Source organism: Nomascus leucogenys, chromosome 5 (assembly GCF_006542625.1).
Source record: "Nomascus leucogenys isolate Asia chromosome 5, Asia_NLE_v1, whole genome shotgun sequence".
Taxonomy (NCBI): domain Eukaryota; kingdom Metazoa; phylum Chordata; class Mammalia; order Primates; family Hylobatidae; genus Nomascus; species Nomascus leucogenys.
Genome location: NC_044385.1, coordinates 57,199,758 through 57,221,431, shown reverse-complemented (window position 1 = coordinate 57,221,431; position 21,674 = coordinate 57,199,758). Strand labels below are relative to the sequence as shown.

General features: G+C 40.5%; 1 protein-coding gene and 1 pseudogene across 2 annotated transcripts in view; both read left to right on the top strand.

The window, feature by feature from the left end:
- Positions 1–866: 866 nt before the first annotated feature.
- Positions 867–21,674, top strand: part of WASF3 (WASP family member 3) — a 131,626-nt gene continuing 110,818 nt past the window's right edge. For both annotated transcript variants that reach the window (XM_030813207.1, XM_030813205.1), the window contains exon 1: positions 867–1,019. The gene's annotated coding sequence lies outside the window, so the exon portion shown is untranslated. The remainder of the gene's footprint in view (positions 1,020–21,674) is intronic.
- On the top strand, positions 20,131–20,923 carry LOC100588310 (annotated as a pseudogene).

The following is a 21,674-nucleotide window of genomic DNA, read 5'->3' as shown; positions in this document are numbered from 1 at the left end:
TTTCCTAAAAGTTTTTCAATTTAGTGATCTTATTGGTAAATAAAAAGAATAAAGGCATGCAAATTAAAATAAAGGTAACATTTCTATTAGATGTTTTTAAACCCCTTTCCTTTGTGACCTAGCTTTTCTATCTGGGCTTTTCTATCTTTTCTTCTCTTCCTTTCCTTTCTTCCTCTTTTCTTTTTCTTAAGTTTGTTTATGCCTCAGTCATCTGGTCGCACGTGGCTATGTTCCACTGTGGCAGGGCTTATGCTGGCAGTTTCAGGGATATCTTATTTTTAATAAGTATTGTGGATTTCCTCACATCTAGGGTGGAGAGGGATTGCTGATACGGTGATAAAAACAGAAGACTCTGTGTAGAAGGAGATGGGAAGATTTTAAAGGCAGAATGCTAACGAATTTGAGCAGGGCATAAAACCAACCCATGACAGGGCTACAGTCCTCTCAGGGTTGCCTGAAGCCTCAGCCCTGCAGGACGTCTGACACCTTACAGGTAGAGGACCTCTGTGCAGGAGCCCTCAACACCCAGGGAGGATTAGGAGATAAGCCCAAACTCAAAGGTACTGTAATGGGCACCTAGCAACCAGAGGTGATAAAGGGTCTCTTGGCCCGAAGTATCCCCACCTCTCCTCGCTGGAAAGAAGGCTGCCTAAGCCTCATCCCGAGCTGGGGGCGGAGGACCAAGGATGAGAGCCACCGCCTCCGCAATCCCCCGCCCCTCGGCACCGACGCTCCGCGCGCTCGCCGGCTCCCTATTGGCCGAGGCACTCGCCAATCCTGGTGAAGAGGCCCCGTGAGTGGGCCCTGGTTGGTGGAGCCGGCACTGAGCCCCCCTCCTGCTCCGGCCGAGCCCCCCCGCCGGGAGGGGGCGTGGCCGCGGCCGTGGACGGGCCGGAGGCGGCGTCGCTCGCGCCGCTGCGTGCGGTGTGGTGCGAGGCGGGTGCGCCAGGCGGCCGCGGCGCGGTGGGACCATGGAGCTCCGAGCGCCGCCCCGGCGCCGGCGGCGGGACCGCGGACCGGTGAGTGAGGGCTGCGGTCGCCCCGGCTCTCCGCTGTAGGCTGCTCTGGCCCTCTCGGCTCCGGGCCGGGCGGCTGCCGGGGGAGGGGCGGCCCCACGGCCAACTGAAGTTGCTGCATCGCCGCGCGCTCCGGCCGGGCGGCGGGGCCCACTGCGGGCTTTGCGGCGCCGCCTCGCGCCTGTCCCCGCAGCCCGGCCGCATCCTCGTTGCCGGCTCCCGCGCTGGCAGGGGCTTCTCGCCGTCACGGCGCGGCCAGGCGGCCCTTCTCTCCCGCGCCTCCGGGCCTCCGGCCCTTTGCCGTCCGGTGCGCGCTCCCTGCACTCGGGGCAGCCCCCCCCCCCTCCCCGCCGCAAGTGGCGCCCGGGCCTCAGCTCGCGCCCCACGCACGACGACCTGGGCCGCCCCGCGTTCGGGACCTTCGCATCCCTTCAGTGTCTGCGCGCCCTAGCTGGATCTGGTCCAGCTCCGCGTGCCCCCCGCCCCCATTCGGCCCTCCCCGCCCTGACCTGCGCCCTCTTGGTGCCCGCGTGCGTGTTGGTTGCGGGCGTCCTCTCCCTCGAGGCTGCGAGGCCGCGTGGCTCCCGGCCTCGGAGACCAGGCCGGACTCTTGGAGTGTAGGGGAGGAGGTGGGGCGGCCCGCGAGTGCGGGGGACCGCGCGTCCGGAGCCTCGGCGCCCGGGGGATCATCCCCGGGGGACTTTACCTGCGCGCCTGGGCTTTAGCGAGGGCAGAAGCTTCCTCTCAGTTTGTGGTGCTGATGGGCAATGGCGATTGCTTCTTGATTTAGCCCCTCTGCAAGGGAGAGTTCCTTGGTGGAGACGAGAGTTCTTAATTATTCAGAAACTATGTGATGGGCTTAGGGATGAATGGGAGCATCGTAGGAATTCTTTCTCATTTTAAGGTTAATTTTTAAATTAGCGGTTTACTTCCAGCAACAGTCTCGAGTTTTCAAAAACTTAAAATTAAAAAGACTACTTTTCGCAGCTCTTCAAATTAAATGCATAGCAGAGCATGGTATTTTAAGATTCAGAATCCACTTTTTATAAGGGGGAGAGGATAGCTATTTGAAATATTTTGCATCTTAAAAATTAGGTTTATCTAACGCTTAAAATGCGACTCTATCAAAACTAAGTTCAGAGTATTGTAATTGACTAATCTTTCTATTGCCTCTAGGGCAAATTCTGTTGCTTCTTTTTATATGTGCTTTACCCAACTCTCCTTTTCTAGCATTAAACAATGCAGTGGTTCTTTAAAGCTAGTTCTTTTATCTGCTTGAGAGGTTAAAGAAACGAAAGCTGGGTTTGACCTTTCCCAAAGGCATTCTCATTGTGTCCTCTCCGGCTCCCTTCTCCCAGGGTTCTAATGACTTCAGTGTAGTACTCATTTTTCTTCATCTTGAAAGATTTTCTTAGTTGATATTCACAAAAGCTGTGTCTTTTCACATGTTTAAAGATTGGAAAGTTTGGTCAACTATTATATTTACCTTCCAGCCTGTGCTTATTCTGGAACTATCTACACATAGAAATTGTTCTTGCATTTCCGGTTGGCTGACATGAAGTTGCTTAATAGCATTTGTTTTTTAAAAATCTGTTTGCTTTAAAATTTACAACCTAATATTCAATGATGTGCTTCACTATCTTCAACAATTACAAAAACAAAGGTGGAACACACTTTGCTAAGTGGTCATGCCAACATTGTAGCCTCCTATCTCTTGTCAGTGTGTCTTTGTAGTCACACGTTACAGTTCCCATAGAAACCTATGTATGGCAGGTAACCTTTGGTTATTGGGATGTTTTGATTAAAACAATTGCGTTGTAATGCAAGTATTAAATGAACTGTCCCTACTCATGGGCTAGTACTAGTGATCGTCTTTGGAATTCCAAGGACTTTCTTTGAAGAGTACTCCCAGATTGTTTTTCAGTTTGGGTGGCTCTCCATTGCTGTAGACCTTGAATCTCTTTTTCTTTTCCTTTCTTTTCTTTTCTTTCTTTTTTTTTTGAGACGGAGTCTCGCTCTTGTCTCCCATTCTGGAGTGCAGTGGTGTGATCTTGGCTCACTGCAACCTCCGCCTCCCGGGTTCAAGCAATTCTCCTGCCCCAGACTCCCGAGTAGCTGGGATTACAGGCGCCCGCCACCATGCCCGGCTAATTTTTGTACTTTTAGTGGAGATGGAGTTTTGCCATGTTGGCCAAGTTGGTCTCGAACTCCTGACCTCAGGTGATCCGCCCACCTCGGCCTCCCAAAATGCTGGGATTACAGGCGTGAGCCACTGCTCCCGGCCGAATCTCTCAACTTCTCTTCTCAGTCCGTTTTAAGGGCCCTGTTTCTTTCAAGTCAGGCTTTTTTTGGCTTTGCTCTTGGGCATGTGGAACTAAATGCTTCTGACAGCCCCACACATTCTTCTTCAGGGCTGGTTCTTTACCTGTGACTTGACTTTATGCTGGTAATACAGAAATATTTTATGCCAGTAATACATAAATGATGTACATTATAAAATAAATACCAACATAGAGATTTATAGAGGTAAAAAGCCTTATTTTCTTTTTCCCTTCTTATTGTTGTCCTATTCCTATTTCTTTCTTCAGAGGTAACCATAATATAGGGTGTATCCTGGATTTTTTCCATTTAACACTGTAGATGAAATATATAACCCTGTATATTAAAAAAACCATTTCATGAATGCCTACTAAGTACCAGGCACTATTTTATTCAGTAGGGTTGCAAAAAGAAGAGACAGACGCTTTCAAGATGTTCATAGTCTACCAGGACAAGCAATTACAGTGTAGTGTGATAAGTACCATGATAGAGTCAGTAATCAGTGAGGGATGCAGGAGCCTCATGCATGACCTAATCCATTCATTCACTTGCTTTATTCATTCAGTACACTTCAGAGTTTTAATATGTGCTGGGGATGCAGAGATAAACAAGACAGATACCTCTGTCAGCCCCCGATGAGCTTGCTGTGCAGTTCAGTCTTAAAGAGTTTTAACCATTGGTTACAATGTATTGTATGATATGGGATCTGAAAGAGGCCAGCAACAAGAGCTCAGAGGAGGACCATAAACCCAAGCTTAGGGACATTCAGAGAAACAGGAAAGCCTCCCAGAGGAAGCACCATGAGAAGGAACTGGTCGAAGTCTGGGTTGAGGAGAGAGTGTACAGAGAGATGGTCAGGGAGGTGATGCACTGGAGCAACCACAAACACCAGGAGTTCAGTCCAGTGGGGGTGGTTGCGGGCAAGGGCAGGGAAATGGCAAGAAGTGATGGAGAAGTAATGAGGGACTGTGCCATGTGGGGTCTTGTGATTACTGTTGTGTGGAGTTCGGAGTCCTCTGTGGGCAACAGGAAATGGTTGAAGAATTGTAAGCAAAAGAGGGACACGGTCAAATTTGCCCTTTGGAGAATGGATTAGAAGAGGGAAGGCTGGAAGCAGGGAAATCTGAGGAGGTAGAATTGCTGGGATTTGGTCATTGGCCCGGTGTGTGTGTATGTGGCGGGAGAGTTGCGGCAGGGAGGGGTTCAGGGCAGTGCCCAGCTCTGGCTGGGTGGTTGGGTGATGGCACTGTCCTCAAGGGGGGACAGAGCAGCATCCATTTTGGGGGAAAGATTATGGGTCACACTTGGCTGGGTTAACTTTCAGGTGCTGAGGGGACAGCGTGTTCAGTTGGCTGCACTAGGGATCCAGATAGTCAGGAGTTGTCTGGATTAGAGAGACGCATCTGAGAGTTATTAGCCGTCCCAAACTGTCTCAGACAGTTTGAGAGTTTCCCAAACTATCAGCTAAGGTGCCACAGCAAACAGGGAGAGTGGGGGATGTTTCACATTGTTGAGGAAAAACACAGTCATAGTTCCGTCTCTTCAAGCCTGTGGAAACTACTAACTCAAGATAGTTAAAAATGTCTAGACTAGATTGCACTCCATTCCATTCGATGACCTCATGTTTGTAAAGCAGGATTTTTGGTGGTTGCTGTACCATGTCAAAATCAGTGCAGAAAAGGAAATGAGGGAGGCCATTGTCCAGTCTGACTCCAAGGTTTGAGAGAAATTGTGCAGTGCTCGACAGGTGTACACATACTGTATTAGTAAATACTTGTGGTTATCTAAGAATGAAATAAAAATGCCATTTTTTCTCTCTATTAAAGTGTACTTTTTTCAAGTTGGTACCAAGTTGTTAGGACATAAGTACTTACGTTGTTAACATTTTCTTTACTCAATAAGCATTTGTTTTGGCCTGAGACTCCAAGGGTGCGGTGAACAGAGAAAGTTTTGGAACTCTTGCCTTTGCCTGTGCAGTATTTATTAATGGAAGCTGTTGGAGTAGATGAGGTCATTTGAGGAGTGTGTATTGAGTAAGAAAAGGAGTGGTGTGGAGTGAGATCTGAGGCACTCTTGTGTTTGAAAGAGAAGCAGATAATAGGCTCCCACACTGGGACTAAGAAGGATGGGGGTCATGGTGTCCGGGGAAACCTCAGCAGGCAGGGCGTGCTCAGCTGCTGGGAGCTGTTAGTAATACAGGGTACACTAGAGGCAACAGTGACATGACAGGGATGGGAGGGGGAGGCCAGTTTGTATCAGGATTTAATAGTGAGTGAGAGTGAGGGAGTGGAGCCCAGCATGTGTAGACAGCAATGCTTAAGAAATTTGATGCTGGTGGTTAGGGGTGGTTATAGGGAGGGCAGGTAAAGGGGGAACCCTTTGGTTTTTGTTTTTTAAATGGGGGGATTTGAGCATGTTTAAATGCTAGTAAAGAACCGAGAGAGAGTAGTTTCAGAGTTTCCATTGGAGTTAGCCCACTAGATAGCGGTTTCAGAGTTTCCATTGGAGTTAGCCTGAGGACATGATGAATGATCTTGATGAGGAGTCTCTGGAACCTCATTGCTGTGGATTGCAGAGTGAAGGGTGTTGAGGGAGGGAAGCTGGTTCTTTCCCAAACTTGATTATGAAGAGGAGAGAATGACATTAACTGGAGAGGGGCATCTGGTGTAGGTTGATTTCCTCCCCTCCCCTCCCCTCCTCTCCCCTCCCTTCCCTTCCGCCCTTCCTCCTTCCCCTTCCCCTTTGCCTCCCTCCCTCCCTTTTCTTTTTTCTTTTCTTTGTAGCAGTGACTTTCTCTTTTTTTTTACTGTTGTCTTAAGAGCACCTTTTGTCTTCCTTTCTCAAGACATGCTTTTCTGAGGACTGGTTGTTCCTTTGCAGTGCGGTTGCTTCCCACCCTGGACTTTTCCTAGGTGCCAGTGTGTCTCCAGGTCATGATGTCTTTGTGGCTGACTGTCCTCCTTTGCTGTCCTGTTCTGACAGAATACTCTCTCCTGCCAGTGTATTTTCTGCTACTTACCCCAGCGCCAGTTTTGTGTCAGATCCTATCCGCCCATCTTCATAGACGTTTTAATTTTTATTTTTTGTAGAGACGGTGTTTTGCTATGTTGCCCAAGCTGGTCTTGAACTCCTGGGCTCAAGCAGTCCTCCCACCTTGGCCTCCCAAAGTGTTGCACTGCCCCCGACTTCATAGATGTTTATAGATTATAATAATTTTTCCACACTAATGCCTGGTATGGTGGCTCACACCTGTAATCCCAGCACTTTGGGAGGCTGATCACCTGAGGTCAGGAGTTCGAGAACAGCATGGCCAACATGGCAAAACCCTGTCTCTACTAAAAATACAACGATTAGCCAGTTGTAGTGGCACACACCTGTAATCCCAGCTTCTAGGGAGGGTGAGGCAGGAGAATTGCTTGAACCCGGGAGGCAGAGGTTGCAGTGAGTTGAGATCGTGCCACTGTACTCCAGCCTGGGCGACAGAGTGAGACTCCATCTCAAAAAAAAAAAAAAAATAGTTTTTCCATACTTAGATTTCAGCCTTAATCTTTGGAGCCAAAGATGCTTCTGTTTCTTCTCTCTGCCTGCATATGTGCCTCTTCTCTGGGAAATTAGCTCTTCTGACTTTTTTTTTTTCTTTTTAAAATTTTAAAACATTTTAAACATCACAGACATTCTAGGGTATTTCTCATCTTTTAGGTCTCCTGGGGCTTCTAGGCCTTGGTTCTGAGCTCAGCATCTGGGATGATTTCTCAACTTTGTACTTTCTGAAATTTCCCTGGGACCTCTTCTCAGGGTGCCCTCTGACCTTGGAGCAGTGGTCTTGAAATTGATCTAAAGATACCTCTGTTGTGTTAGACGTTCTTGAACCTTTTTGGTATTTTACTTTTTTCTTTCTTTTAGTTTTTGCTTAAATACTTAAGTCAGCCCACACATGTTTGTATGCCAACTATGTCTGAGGGCACTGTTCTAGTTAGCAGTGATAAGAATGTTTAACATGACCAAGCTGCTGCCCTCAGAAAGCTTATATTCAAGTGAGGTAAAACAGGATAGATTATCTTGCTGACTAGTTCACAAACTCCTTGTTGGCAGGAACCACATAGGGTGGTGCCTTGTATATAATCTGTGCATAGTGTGTGTGTGTTCCAGCTTGTCAGATAACCTCTTGAACGTCGTCATCATATAGAGACCTTCATTTAGGTCTTGCACTTATTTCACTGTGGTAACACTTGGTGCCTTCTCCCACTGGCTGTCCTCTCACAGCCTTTGTGGTCTTTGATCTTGGAATACTTGTTTTCTAGCAGTTGAAAGCTGAATTGGATTTTTAAAAGTTCCTCTAGTGCATGCTGAAGATTTTATTAGCATGCTGCGGCAGTTCCATTTTAGTTCATCTCATAGCATCCTCTCATTGAGAGCTGTTATCCATTTTGTGCTCTCAAAAAGCTCCATGAAATTATATTGCAGTACCAAAGTATAGGTGTGATTGACTGTGAACTGGAATCAGTGTGGCCATTATTTTATCAGCTAAATGGATGAAGTGGTTCATTCTTGGCACGTAGTAGATACTCAACAAATATTTTTACATTGAGTGAAAATGTTACGTGTTTTGATTCATGATTATATAATAAGTAGGACTTGATCACTACTGGGTAATTTATACAGTATGGTCTGAGCCATGTTGCTCTGCTACCATCACTTATTTTCTAACTTCTCAAAATATGTACATGACAAGGTTGTTTTTTTTTTTTTTTTTTTTTTTTTTTTTTTTTTTGCCTATTTTGTTACATAGTCCTGTGTTAGAATATTACCTAGGCAGGTTTCAGCTCTGAATTGGCTTTGCAGCTCTTTGCTGGGGCTGAGTCTATTCTAATGTTAGAATTAATGTTTGGCAGAAACAGGGTCTCACTCTGTTGCCCAGACTGTAGGCCGTGGTGCTATCTTGGCTTGAAACTGGGAGGTGGAGGCTGCAGTGAGGTGAGATCACACCACTGTACTCCAGCCTGGGCAAAAGAGTGAGACTCTGTCTCAGAAAGAAAAAAAAAAAAAAGAATTAATGTTTATAGAAGGGCTCATGAATTTCACTTGCTTCCTGTGGTACACAAGAGAAACTCTAGTACAAGTTGAGGGGTGCCATTAACCAGAAAGATGATAGAGAGAGGGGGCAACTTACGAGTATGTTTATATTGTTCTGAGAGAGGTTGTGGCTGTTGCACAGCTTAGAATGAGAAGGAAGAGACTGACTTTACATGTATTCAAAAGTAAGATCTTAACTTTGGCAGAAATACTGTAATTTTCCAATATAGAACACGTCTGTTTTCAGTATAAATGTAAAAACACATTAAAAAAAAAACCATCCCTGTAGAATTTAAAACATATCTCCATTCTTGGTTTTCTGTAGTATTTGTCGTATATCTTTTAGAGTTAATCATCCTGGCTTTTGATCAGAAACCCAGAAATACACAGAAACCCCCTAATTCCCCAGACACCTGTCTTGAGATTTTAATTATATACTGCAAACAGCATTTGTTTCCCAAGGCTTCCCTAGAATGTGACTTGTTCTTTGAGATATCCCAGGGAGGAAGATTATTAAAAGGTTACTCCTTTTCAAAAGTTGGCATTGCAATTTAGAATGGTTACAAAGTTTATCAATGAAAATGAACTTGATGCCTGAGCTGTAATTGAAATCTTTATAGCTTCTCTGCTGTTTGTCCATTGCGTTACAGAGCATTCATTGAAAACTTCTTCCATTTCTGACATGTCCAGTTCCCACCCCTCAAAAAAAAAATTATGAAAACTACAAAACTTCAGACCATCATTTGAAATAATTGTGTAGGGATTAGGCACCGAAGAGTTTAGAACAGCTGCTTTACATTAAGCTATAATTATGGTTACTTTTTCTTGCCACACAGGAGTTTAGAAATTTGTGGTTTTATTTCTTAGGCTATTTTGTTTCTGATGATTGTCAAATTTCATTTGAGACAATATTGCCCTGCATTTTAATATTTACTTAGCATTTTTTCTCTTTTTGAACAGCTACATAACTTAGATGAACTGTGTGTAAATGAAAGTTACAAATAGAGTTTTAAGTGGAATATGTACTTTATTCAGATTTTTATTATTTGAGATGATGATTTATTGAATATAAGCAATGGAGACTTTTCTCTCATCTGTCATTAAATGAATATCTGGATTAGCTTATAGGAAATGCTCATAGTAATAAAGCTAAATATAAAGAATGAGAATCAAGAATATATAAGGACCAGAAATGAATACATCAAAACCTATACTTTCAATAAAGTTCTAGTCTCCGTGGTCAGTGTTTTAGACATAAGGACTGCTTTAATAACTGCAAGATTTCAGTGACTCAGAGCAAGAAGCATCTGTTTCTCATCCATGTGGAAGCTTATGTTGGGGTCGTCATGGGTTAGGTGTCCACATGGCTGTTCAGGTAGTCAGCGTTTTTCCACCTTGTGACTTAGCTTCCTATAGGAACTGGGAACCTGCTTAGTTCAGGCAGTGGGTGGAGAATGAGGACAGTCCTGTGGGAGGTTTTTATAGACCAGCACACATTGCTTCTCATCCTGCTGGCCATACTCAGACATGGCCTATCTTAGCTTACTTTAGGCTGGACACATGGCAGAGCTATACGCCCCAGGAGAAGAGAGGTCATGGGGTTTGGTAACATAACTAGTCTCTGCCCCAGTCTGACTGGAACTTGGGTGAGCATCCTGGTGGCCACAGTGAAAGGAAATCATCCTCAGCTCTATGCTGTCATTTTCACCATGCGTAAAGAACATACCAGTTTCTTTTCCTTAATATGTCCCCCATTTCACACTTGGGGCTTTGAATTGGTTACATTGAAAGGTGTAGTAGGTGATGCGCTCAGTGGCATTCCTGTGGTACATTGAACAGTGGTTCTTGTTTGGCTGTTTATCATGTCCTTAAATAAGGTGAACGTACAACAATCAAAAACAATTCTGTGGAGGATCAAACTGACATGGTTTATTATGTATTTTCTAGTTGTGAGAATAAGCACACTTCATATCCCTCAGTCATTCAGGAATATAAGTGATCTCAGGTGGATTTTTTGGTGAACGATGTATAGAAGATAGTTTGAAGTTACTGTTACAGAAGCGCTTGGAGTGCCAGTATTTTGTCAATTAAAGGTAGCTTTAGAGACCAAGAGAGAGATGTTTGGTTAGTTCAAAATCAATATCCTGCATGGCAAGCTTGTTCTAGATCAGGGGTTGGTAAACTACAGGCTGTGGGCCACATCTGGCTCTTTGCCTGATTTTGCAAGGAAAATTGTATTGGAATACAGACGTATTTGTTCTTTTGTCTGGGGCTGCTTTAGTGCTGCAAGGCAGAGCTGATAGGGGTAAGTGGTGGCAAAAGAGGCTCACTTACACAGTACGACATATTTGCTACCTGGCTCTTTACACTAAAAATTCCTGACCCTTGTTTTAGACAACATATTTTCTCCCTTTTCTGATGGGACTCACACTGTAGTAGGTGAGAAAGCTAATAAACAACATGTTAAAAAATACATATATATCTCCCCTCACTTGCTTTGCTTTCTTTACTATGCTTTCCTTAGTATACAGCCTAGTGTGTATATGTGTGTGCGTGTATATATGTATATATATGTGTATATATACGTGTGTGTGTGTATGTATATATAAAGAAAGCGAAGCACGTGAAGAGAGACAGTATCAGAGACTGCCATTTTTGATAAGGTGGTCAGGGAAGCCTATGTGAGATGACATTTGAACAGAGATACAAACGAAAGTGAAGGAGTGAACCAGCCAGGCAAATATTTTGGGAACGAACCTTATTTGGGGAGAAACAGCAAGTGCCCCCTTGAGATACCCGAGTCGCAGCAGGGAGGGCAGTATGAATAGGGGGTTGGGTAGGGGGATGCATAGTGACAGAGGTATTAAAGGGCCAGATTGTGTAGGGCCGTGTAGACTGTGGTGCACTTTGGATTTTATTCTGAGTGAGATGAAAAACCATTGCAAAGTTTTGAGCAGGGGCATGATACCATGAGTTAGATTCTAAGAGGATCACTAGGACTCCTGTGTAGAGGATAGATAGGGACAAAGGTAGAAGGTGGGTGTCTGTGTGCTAGGTAGGCATTGCAAAGTGCTGTGGCTGTTGGATGAATCAGTGGTTCCTGCCTTGAGGAGGTGTTAGTAGAATAGCAGAATAAAGAGATCACTGTAATGCACTGCTGCTGACAGAGAAGCAAAGGTGCCCTGGGATGGGATAGGAGGGGTACCTGATCCAAACCAAAGGTGACACCTTGACCTGAGAACTTGGAGGGTGCTGATCAAGACTCTGATTGTGTATCAGAGCTCTGAGATTCTCGGAAGGACTACTTGCATGCAGGAATTTTCCCCACCTGTTAACCACGTGAGCAAGTGCTCATCCAGAGATGAGTGGTTGGTGGCTTTTAGGTCACATGCCAGTGCCAACAATTGCAGTCTGGAGCATTGTGTTAGAGTGATGTTAAGGTGGTATCTCAGCTCAGCAGGATACAATACCACAGGAACTGAAGGGTGAAATATTTGCCATCTTTGCCAGAGAGCAGAACCAAAGTAATTTTGATTTGGGAAAGTTAGTACCATAGGACTGTAGAAAAGTCTCAGTAATTTGTCTGTGGAATGTATTGTAGAGTATTGCTACTTTCCCTGTATGCCTGGCAGTATGAATTAGTTGCACAATGTACGTTTCAGTAACTAAGTCTGCTGTCTGGAGTTATTGGATATGACCCAATTAAACTTTGGAGGATGTCTGTAAAAATGATTTTATTTTGGGGACAGGTGATAGTAAGGTATTTTGGATAATTAGTTGAAAAAATTGCTGCCGTTTTAAATTAGTGTAGAAGAGGACATTCACCTTTCTGTTTTCTATAATGGGGTGTCTAGACCGTCTAGAGATAATTTTAGTTATTATGATATTGGTTTAAAAAGAAGTAGGGAGAGAAAATAAAATCACAATCATAGAGGGAAGTTTTTTTTTTTTGTACTTTCTCTGCAACTGATAGAACAAAGGATATAGATGATTTGAACAAAACAATTAATAAAATTGCCTCAGTGTGTCTAGTTGTTGTACCTAATGGCAGAATGCACTTTCTTTATAAGTAGACTGGACAGTATCTATCAGCTTGTTGGGAAAAGCAAGTTTGAGTATATTTTAGAAGATTGAATTCAAACAGAGTGTTCTATAAATTAAACTAAAATCAATAGCAAAAGGTAGCTAGAAAACCTTTTCTAAGTATCCCATGATCAAAGAAGATATTACAGTGAGAATTAGAAAATTTTACAAAATATGTTGATTAGAATTAATATGAAAATACTGTATATAAAAATTTGTGAGGTGCAGCTAAAGTCATACTCAGAGGGAAGATTATAGCCTTACATTTAGATTTATGATACACTGCAAGTTTATTCTGATATATATAACACACATGCATATGTGTTAGGAAAGAAGAAAGCCTGAAAAATATTCAACGATGTGAACATCCATTTTAAGAAGTTAGAAAGGAACGGCATACCAAACCCAGAGGAAGTGGATAGACATTAAACGAGGAGAAATTGATAGAATAGAAAATAAATATACAGTAGAGAACATCTGCAGTTATTGAAAAGATCGATGATATCAATCAATTTGGTGGGATTAATAAATTCAAATAAAAGATGGAAGGCACGAATTACCAATGTCAGCCATGTAAAAGAGAACATCCTGAAATATCCTACAGGCAGTAAAGATTTTTAACAAGATATTCATTTATGCTAATACATTTTAACTTTAGGTTAAATGGACAAGTTTTTCCTTAAATGTGGTTTTGTTATTCATTTAAATTATACCTTGATCGGCCGGGCATGGTAGCTCATGCCTTTAATCCCAGCACTTTGAGAGGCCAAGGCGGGAGGATCACTTGAGGTCAGGAGTTTGACACCAGCCTGGCCAACGTGGTGAAACCCCATCTCTACTAAAATTACAAAAATATTAGCCGGGTGTGGTGGTGGGTGCCTGTAATTCCAGCTACGTGGGAGGCTGAGGCAGGAGAATTGCTTGAACCTGGGAGGTGGAGGTTGCAGTGAGCCGAGATCATGCGACTGAACTGCAGCCTGGGCCACAAGAACACAACTGCATCTTAAAAAAACAAAAAATTACACCTTGATCATTTGTTTTAGGGTCCTTGTTGATTTGATTTTTTTTAAACATAATCTAATACAAAACTACAAAAACCGTAGTTTCAAAGAAGTGTCCCTCCCTCTCATATCCCTTTGACTGTGTCCTTTCTCCCTCTTGTAAATAACCAGCCTCACTTTTCTAGTTTCTTTTAAGACAGTACATGTATGTTTTCTTATATACCTTTTTTCAAAAACAGAAGATGGAATACTATTTAAATTCTGTTGCACTTTGCTTTTTTTCACTTAAAATATACTCTAGAAATTAATTACTCTTTATCAGATTCCAGAGCTCTTCCTCATAATGTTATAGCTGTATAGTGCTGTTCACATAGTGTGAATATGATGCAGTTTGGTCACCAGTCTTCTGTGTTTGGACATTTAGGTAGCTTCCAATATTTTGCAATTACAGTACAAATAATGTGGCTATGAATAACCCTGTGTATGTATTTTTATATTGCAGGAGGTTTAATTTGGGAATAAAGTCCTCAAATTTGGATTTCTGGGTTGAAGGATAAATGTATATTTAATCTTGTTAGACACTGCTGAATTCCCCTTCATAGAGATTGTATCATTTTGCATTACTCTGAGCAGTGTGTGAGTGCCCGTTTCTTTATAGCCTGCTAGTTAGAGGATATAGTGAAGCTTTCAAATTTTTACCAATCTAATGGGTGAAAAATCTTTGTGTAGTTTAATTATATTTATTTCCTTTATTATGACTAAAGTTGAGCATCCTTTATGTTCAAGGGAAATTTTTATATTATTTTGAGAATTGTCTATTGCCCTTTTTTTCTATAGAATTTTTGCACCTTTTCTGTTCATTTTTTAAAAGTTTTTTTTGCCTTAGGAATAATATTCCTTTGATATATGTTATAATATTTCTCCTAGTTTTGACTTTTCTGATTTTTTTCCCCATGAAAATATCTTCATGTAGTCAGAGTTATCAAGCTTTTCTTTAATTAAATTGGGCATGGGTTTTGAGTCAAGGTCAGATTATTTGTAGAGGGATTCACCAATATTTTATTCTAGTACTTGAGTAGTTTTCATTTTTTACATTTAGATTTATGATACACTACAAGTTTATTCTGATATATATGGTGTGAGGAATAGATCTGATTTTGTCTTCTTCCGAATAGTGATTGAGTTGTACCAACACCATTTATAAAGTTCATCTTTACCCAGTTATTAGTGATGCCACCATTGCTGTATATTAGATTTCTGTATGTAGCTGGGTCTATTTTTGGGCGTTCCATTCCATTCTGTTGGTCTGTCTGTTCATATGCTATTCACACAATTTTAATCATGAGGCTTTGTTTTAATATTTGGAAAGGGCATTTCTACCTCTTAGCTCCTCCCTTGCAACATTTACTGAGCTGTTCTTTTGTGTTTGCTTTTCCACATGAACTTCAGCATCAATTTGTTGAGCTCCATTAAAAAGCTGTGTAATTTTTATTGAATTGCTTTATATTTATAAATCAACTCTGACAACCTGATGAAGTTGTGATGTCTTAGCCAAGAACAGTCAAATGTTCAAGTCTACTTTCATGTGCCTTTCAGGTGTGTATAAATTTATAGATTTCTTTGTATAAGTTTTGAACATTTCTTATCGTTTATTCCTGAGTATTTTGTTGCTGTTATAAGTGGGATTTTCTGTTCTATTTTGCATTCTAACTGGTTATTCTTTGTGTATGTGAAGACTAGTTTGTTTACTTTATATCTTGCTACCTTGCTGAATTCTTTAATTGTTTGAGTTAATTTTGTCATTGATTCCTGGAGTTTTTCAGGTTTACTAACGTCATCAACCAGTAGAGAGTTGTTTTTCTTTTTTTCCATTGTTTGTGCCTTTAATTGTTTTCTGTTGTCTAATTGCCTTGGTGAATACCTTCAGAAAAATGTTAAATAGTGGAAAAGGTAGTGGGCATTCGTATCTGGTTCCTGACCTTAATGGGAATGTGTGTAGAATTTGCCCTTTAGGATTTTGGCACTTGCACTCACTGTGTGTATGTGCGTGCATGCACATGCTCTTACCCTAATTCATTCTTGTTCTGTCTTAAGTTGTTTTAAGAAAGTATGCATCTACTCCTATTTATTCTATATATATATATTAGGAATTAATTCTGAATTTTATCAAGGGCTTTTTCGGCCTCCTGTGGAGGCAATTATATGACTTTCTTGTTAGACTTATGAATATGGTGAATTATATTACTAGATTTCCTAATTGGAATCATTATTGCATTCCTAGTATAAACTCTTTTTTTGAGATGGAGTTTCGCTGTGTCACCCAGGCTGGAGTACAGTGGCACAATCTCGGCTCACTGCAACCTCGGCCTCCCAGGTTAAAGCGATTCTCCTGCCTCAGTCTCCTGAGTAGCTGAGACTACAGGCACGTACCACCATGCTGGGCTAATTTTTGTATTTTTAGTAGAGATGGGGTTTCACCATGTTGGCCAGGCTGATTATGAACTCCTGACCTCAAGTGATCCGCCTGCCTCAGCCTCCCAAAGTGCTGGGATTACAGGCGTGAGCCACCGCGCCTGGCCTGGTATAAACTCTTAATGTGGTGTTGGAGTCTGTTAATATTTTATTTCAGAATTTGACATTAATATTCATATGTGATATTGGTTTGTAATGTTCCTATTTTGTGTGATCACAGTCAGGTTCAGTTATTAATATTACACTTGATTTATAAAAAAGGATTTGGGAATTTTTTTTCATGTTTAAAAAAATAGATGTAATATTGGGATTATCTGGTTTGTATAGGTTTGATAGACTTGCCTCTTGATATCATCTGGGTTTTTTGGGGGAGGGTAGTTTGATAACTTTTTTTCAGTTCTTCTATGGAATTTAGTTGGCCTAAGCTTTCTGTCTCTATGGGTGTCCATTTGGGTAAACTCTGTTTTCCTATGAAATTATCCATTTCATCTAGGCTTTTAAATTCATTTCCGTAGAGGTGTACAGAGTACTTTCCTGTGATTAGTATATTTTATCTTTTTTGTGTTTGTGCATTTGCTCATTTTTCCTTGATAAATTTAGTTTGTGCTTTGTTTATTTCAGTTTTTTTTGTGGCAAAATATACGTAACATTAAGTTTATGGTTTTAACCATTTTTAAGTGCACAGTTCATTTTATCCTTTGCTGTGCAGAAGCTTTTTAATTTGATGCAATCCCATTTGTTTATTTTTGCTTTTGTTTCCTTGATTACTACTTTAAATGTGTTCTATGGACTCTGATGTATAGGTTCTCATTATCTCTCAGAAATTCAGTCATTTGTTTGTATATCCCTTTTCACCCAAGAGTTGTATAAATTTAGGTGGAAAGGCTTTTTAGTTCTTAATTTCTAGTTTTATTTTTCTTGGTTTAATTACTACTATTATTATTTTTGTATATTTTACTGATATGGATACAGAAAAGTCTACATCAGAAGTATAGGTGAATTTTCACAAAATGAATTCATCCATGAAACCAGCACTCAGACCATTCCCAGAACTTCAGAAGGCCCTCACATTCCCTTCATCTCATGCCCACCCCTCTCCAAAGGTAACGACTAAGTTGACTTCTAATACTGAGTTTTGTCTGCTTTTGAACTTTACAGAAATACAATCATTATTATGTAGTTTTGTTTTTTGATCTTTCATTCAACAAGTTTTGTTAAATTCATCTGTTATTTTTGCTGTATAATTTTCCATTGTATAACTGTACCACTGTTCATTTGTCCACCTCTCCTTATAGTATTTGTATCATTTTCAGTGTTTTGTATTTCTAGTTTTGTTTTTGCACTGTGATGAGAGGATAGTTTTTGTGATATTTCCATTTTATGAACATAGTAATGATTTCTTTGTGCCTTAACATTTAATTTTCTGTGAGTGTTCAAGAAACTATATTCTCTGTTACCAGAGTGTAGTGCTGTCTCTCTATATATACAGAAAAACTACTTTGTTGGTTATATTGTTGAAATCATTTATATCTTTTTTTTTCCTATGCTCTGCTTTGTATCAAGTAGTGTGTTTTATTTATGGTGTGTTTCCATTCATTTACTCTTGGATCAGCCATAATTTATTATTTAGTTCATAGAGATTAATAATGTATTCTACATTGTGAAATTAACTTTTAGTATTTAAAAGTAGGTCTATTCAGATAACTTTTGTCTTGATTTTTTTTTTGTTTGATTATTTTTCTTTACCTGGTAAATTTTTGTTCCTTTATTTTTAGCCTTTTTGAATCACTGCATTTTAAGTATGTCTCTTACATACAGCATAGTCTTTGCTTTCTAAGCAAATTTGAAAATATCTTTCTTTTAGTAAGAAGGTTAAGCTCATTCATATTGTTATAACTGGTAGGTTTGTTCTCAGGTCTGTCATTGTGTTAAATTACTGTCTGTATTTTGGTATATTTACTCTGTTCATTTATTGTTTTATGTGTTTTTCTTAATTTAAAAAATTCTTTTGATATCAGGAAGGTGGGACTAAGTTTTTATTCTAATAGTACCATTGAGTTTAGTACCTTTTGTAGTACCTTAACCCCTTCTTTTTTTTTTTTTTTTTTTTTTTTTTTTTTGAGTTGGAGTCTGGCTCTGTCACCCAGGCTGGAGTGCAGTGGTGCGATCTTGGCTCACTGCAAGCTCGACCTCCTGGGTTCACACCATTCTCCTGCCTTAGCCCCCGGAGTAGCTGGGACTACAGGTGCCCGCCACCACGCCCGGCTAATTTTTTGTATTTTTAGTAGGGACGGGGTTACACCGTGTTAACCAGGATGGTCTTGACCTCCTGACCTTGTGATCTGCCCACCTTGGCCTCCCAAAGTGCTGGGATTACAGGCGTGAGCCACCGCGCCTGGCCAACCCCTTCTTATTTTTAACCTATCTTTTTACTGTCTTGTATGCTACTTTTAAAAGGCATCTTTTGCTTCACATCTGTTCACCATACAATCACCTATGATTGTATCTTTTTTTCTTTCCTTTTTCTCTTCCCTTTCTTCCCATTATTTCAGTTGCATTTTCAAATTTTTTCAGGACATATACAGTTTATGTATCATTTTTCTGTCTTGTTTTTATTCTTAGTTCTATACTTAAATACATAAAATGCTCACTTTGTGACCAGTCCTTTTGCTTACGTTTCTTTAGTCATCCCTTGTTTAGATGGAGCTCAAGCCCGGATGTTCCATTGAATGTAATGTATCAGTGTCTCTCTTGTGCATCTAGCATTGTATGAGTTGTATAATGTTCTTGGCAGAGCTGAGAACATAGTTAGCCTGTGGTCCAGATGATGAACCTGGGTTGAGAAAGGGATTAGAACCCTCAGGAAAGATACATGTGCAAGTATTTTGTGAGTTCTTGCTTGTTCAAAGTTTTTTTTATTAGCCTCGTTAGTTGAAGGACAGGTTGGCTTGATATACAATCCTTTTTACTGAGCTGCTTTTCTTATTTTTAGGATTTATTTATTTGAGACAGGTTCTCACCCTTAAGCTTTTTGAGAATGATTTTCTACTAGTCTTGCTTTCTATGTTGCTTTGCTAAGTCTGATGCCAGGCTGATTCATTCTCTGATATCATTCTCTGATATCTTTTAGCATGGAGGCCTCGAAGATATCTTTCATATGCGTGAAGTCTAATAGTTTACTAGGTTACATTTTTGGGGTAGTTTGTTCTTGGTCAGTTTTCCCCAGTTGGCTCTTAAAATGTGTAGATTCAGGTCTTTTATTTTCAGGAAGTTTTCTTAGAGTATTATTTTAAATATTCTGTTTTAGTGTTTTGAATATCTTCTTCCAGAGTTTGATGTATATGTATCTTGGAGGTATATGTATTTCTAATTATATGAATATTTGACCTTCTTTGCCTAATTTCTGTTTTATTCACTTCAACTTTGACCCTTTATACTTCTTTTTAAATTTCACTTTCTTATGGTTGTTTTTCTACTTTTCCTCAATGCCCTTTGTAACATTTTCATTTGAATCTATTATTCTCCCTTGGACATCTTAATTCCTTCTCTACTATGACTTTTTCTTTCTTTTGTTTCTTTCCTGGGTTCAAGCCACCTTGTTTCATTACTTTCTTTTTTTTTCCTTTTCTATTTTTACTCTTCTTGGGGTCTTGAAGTATAAGAGATCCTGGAACATAAATTTGAGAATTGTTGCCTCATACAGTAGTGGTTTGTGCGGGGAATTTCAGAAGTACTGATGCCTTTGACCTAGCCTCAGAAATTGCGATGGTCTGAAGTAGTACATGGGCTTCGAAAAATTTAAATGATAGCCAGGAGATTGTAATGTTTGGGAACTTCACTGAGATATAGTTTGGAGTGTGGGACATCATGTGCTTATGTAACTTACGTACTTACTATCTCAAAAAAGGTCTAAGTCAGTAGTTCCCAAATTTTCAGAAAAGAGTCATCTGAAGATCATATTCATTTTTCATAGTTTGTTGTTAGTATGTAGAAATACAGTTAACTTTAAAAATAACTTTATTGTGGAACAATAATAGACTCATTGGAAATGCAAAAATAGTTCACAGAGGTTCTCTGTATTCTTTACCTAGCTTCCTCCAGTGGTAACATCCTACATAACTATAGTATAATGTCGAAACTGCCCTTTTGGCTCTCTGAGCAGCACCATGGCTGTTGGCAAGAACAAGCGCCTTACAAAAGGAGGCAGAAAGGGAGCCAAGAAGAAAGTGGTTGATCCATTTTCTGAGAAAGGTTGGTATGATGTGAAAGCACTTGCTGTGTTCAGTATAAGGAATATTGGAAAGATGCTAGTCACCAGGACCCAAGGAAACAAAATTGCATCTGATAGCCTCAAGGGTCGTGTGTTTGAGGTGAGTCTTGCTGATTTGCAGAATGATGAGATTGCATTTAGAAAATTCAAGCTGATTACTGAAGATGTTCAGGGCAAAAACTTCCTAACTTCCTTGGCATGGATCTTACCCGTGACAAAATGTGTTCCATGGTCAAAAAATGGCAGACAGGGATTGAAGCTCATGTTGATGTCAAGACTACCGATGGTTACTTGCTTTGTCTGTTCTGTGTTGGTTTTCCTAAAAAAAATGTAACAATCAGATATGGAAAACCTTTTATGCTCAGCACCAACAGGTCCACCAAATCCAGAAGAATATGGTGGAAATCAAGACCCGGGAGGTGCAGAAAAATGACTTGAAAGAAGTGGTCAATAAATTGATTCCAGACAGCATTGGAAAATACATAGAAAAGATTTGCCAATCCATTTATCCTCTCCATGATGTCTTCGTTAGAAAAGTAAAAATGCTGAAGAAGCCCAAGTTTGAATTGGGAAAACTCATGGAGCTTCATGGTGAAGGCAGTAGTTCTGGAAAAGCCACTGGGAGCAAGACAGGTGCTAAAGTTGAATGAGCTGATGGATATGAACCACCAGTCCAAGAATCTGTTTAAAGTTCAGACTTATAATAATGGCAAGTAAAAAGTCCTATTTGTGGAAAAAAAATCAAAACCAGGAAATTGACATTGGTGCAATCTGCAGACCTTATTCAGATTTCACTAGCTTATACATGCACTCAGTTGTGTGTTCTGTGCAATTTAATCATATGTATAGATTCATGTAATCACTACCACATCAAGTTACAGAACTGTTCCATCAGCACAGAGGAACTCCCTTAGGTTTCCTCTTTGTAGTCACTACAGTTGATTTCTTTATATTAATTTGTATCATGTGACTTTGTTGAATTTGTCTTTTAATTCTAGTAGTTTTATTGTGGATTCCTTAGACTTTTTATGTATAGGATCATAAAATGTGGTAATCATGAAATTGACTAGCAAGACAATTTTACCTCTTTTCCAATCTAGATACTTTCTCCCCCTTTTCCCCCTTCTTTTCTTTTCTCCTGCCTTATTGCACTGGATAGAACTTCCTTTACAATATTGCGTAGAAATTATAAGATTAGATATTCCTCCCTTGTTCCTGATTTCAGGGGGAAGCATTCAGTCCTTCAACATGAAACATGATGTTAGTTATTTTCTTGTAGACGACTTATCAGGTTGAGGAAGTTTTCTTCTAAGTCTAGGAGTTTTTAATCACTGTTTTAAGTTTAATATAGTTGCTACCTTAGCATCCATTTTAGGCCTAACATAAATTGTTTGTAATTCAGTCATGCCCTGTCACCTTTGGCCTAGTTAGAACTTCCCC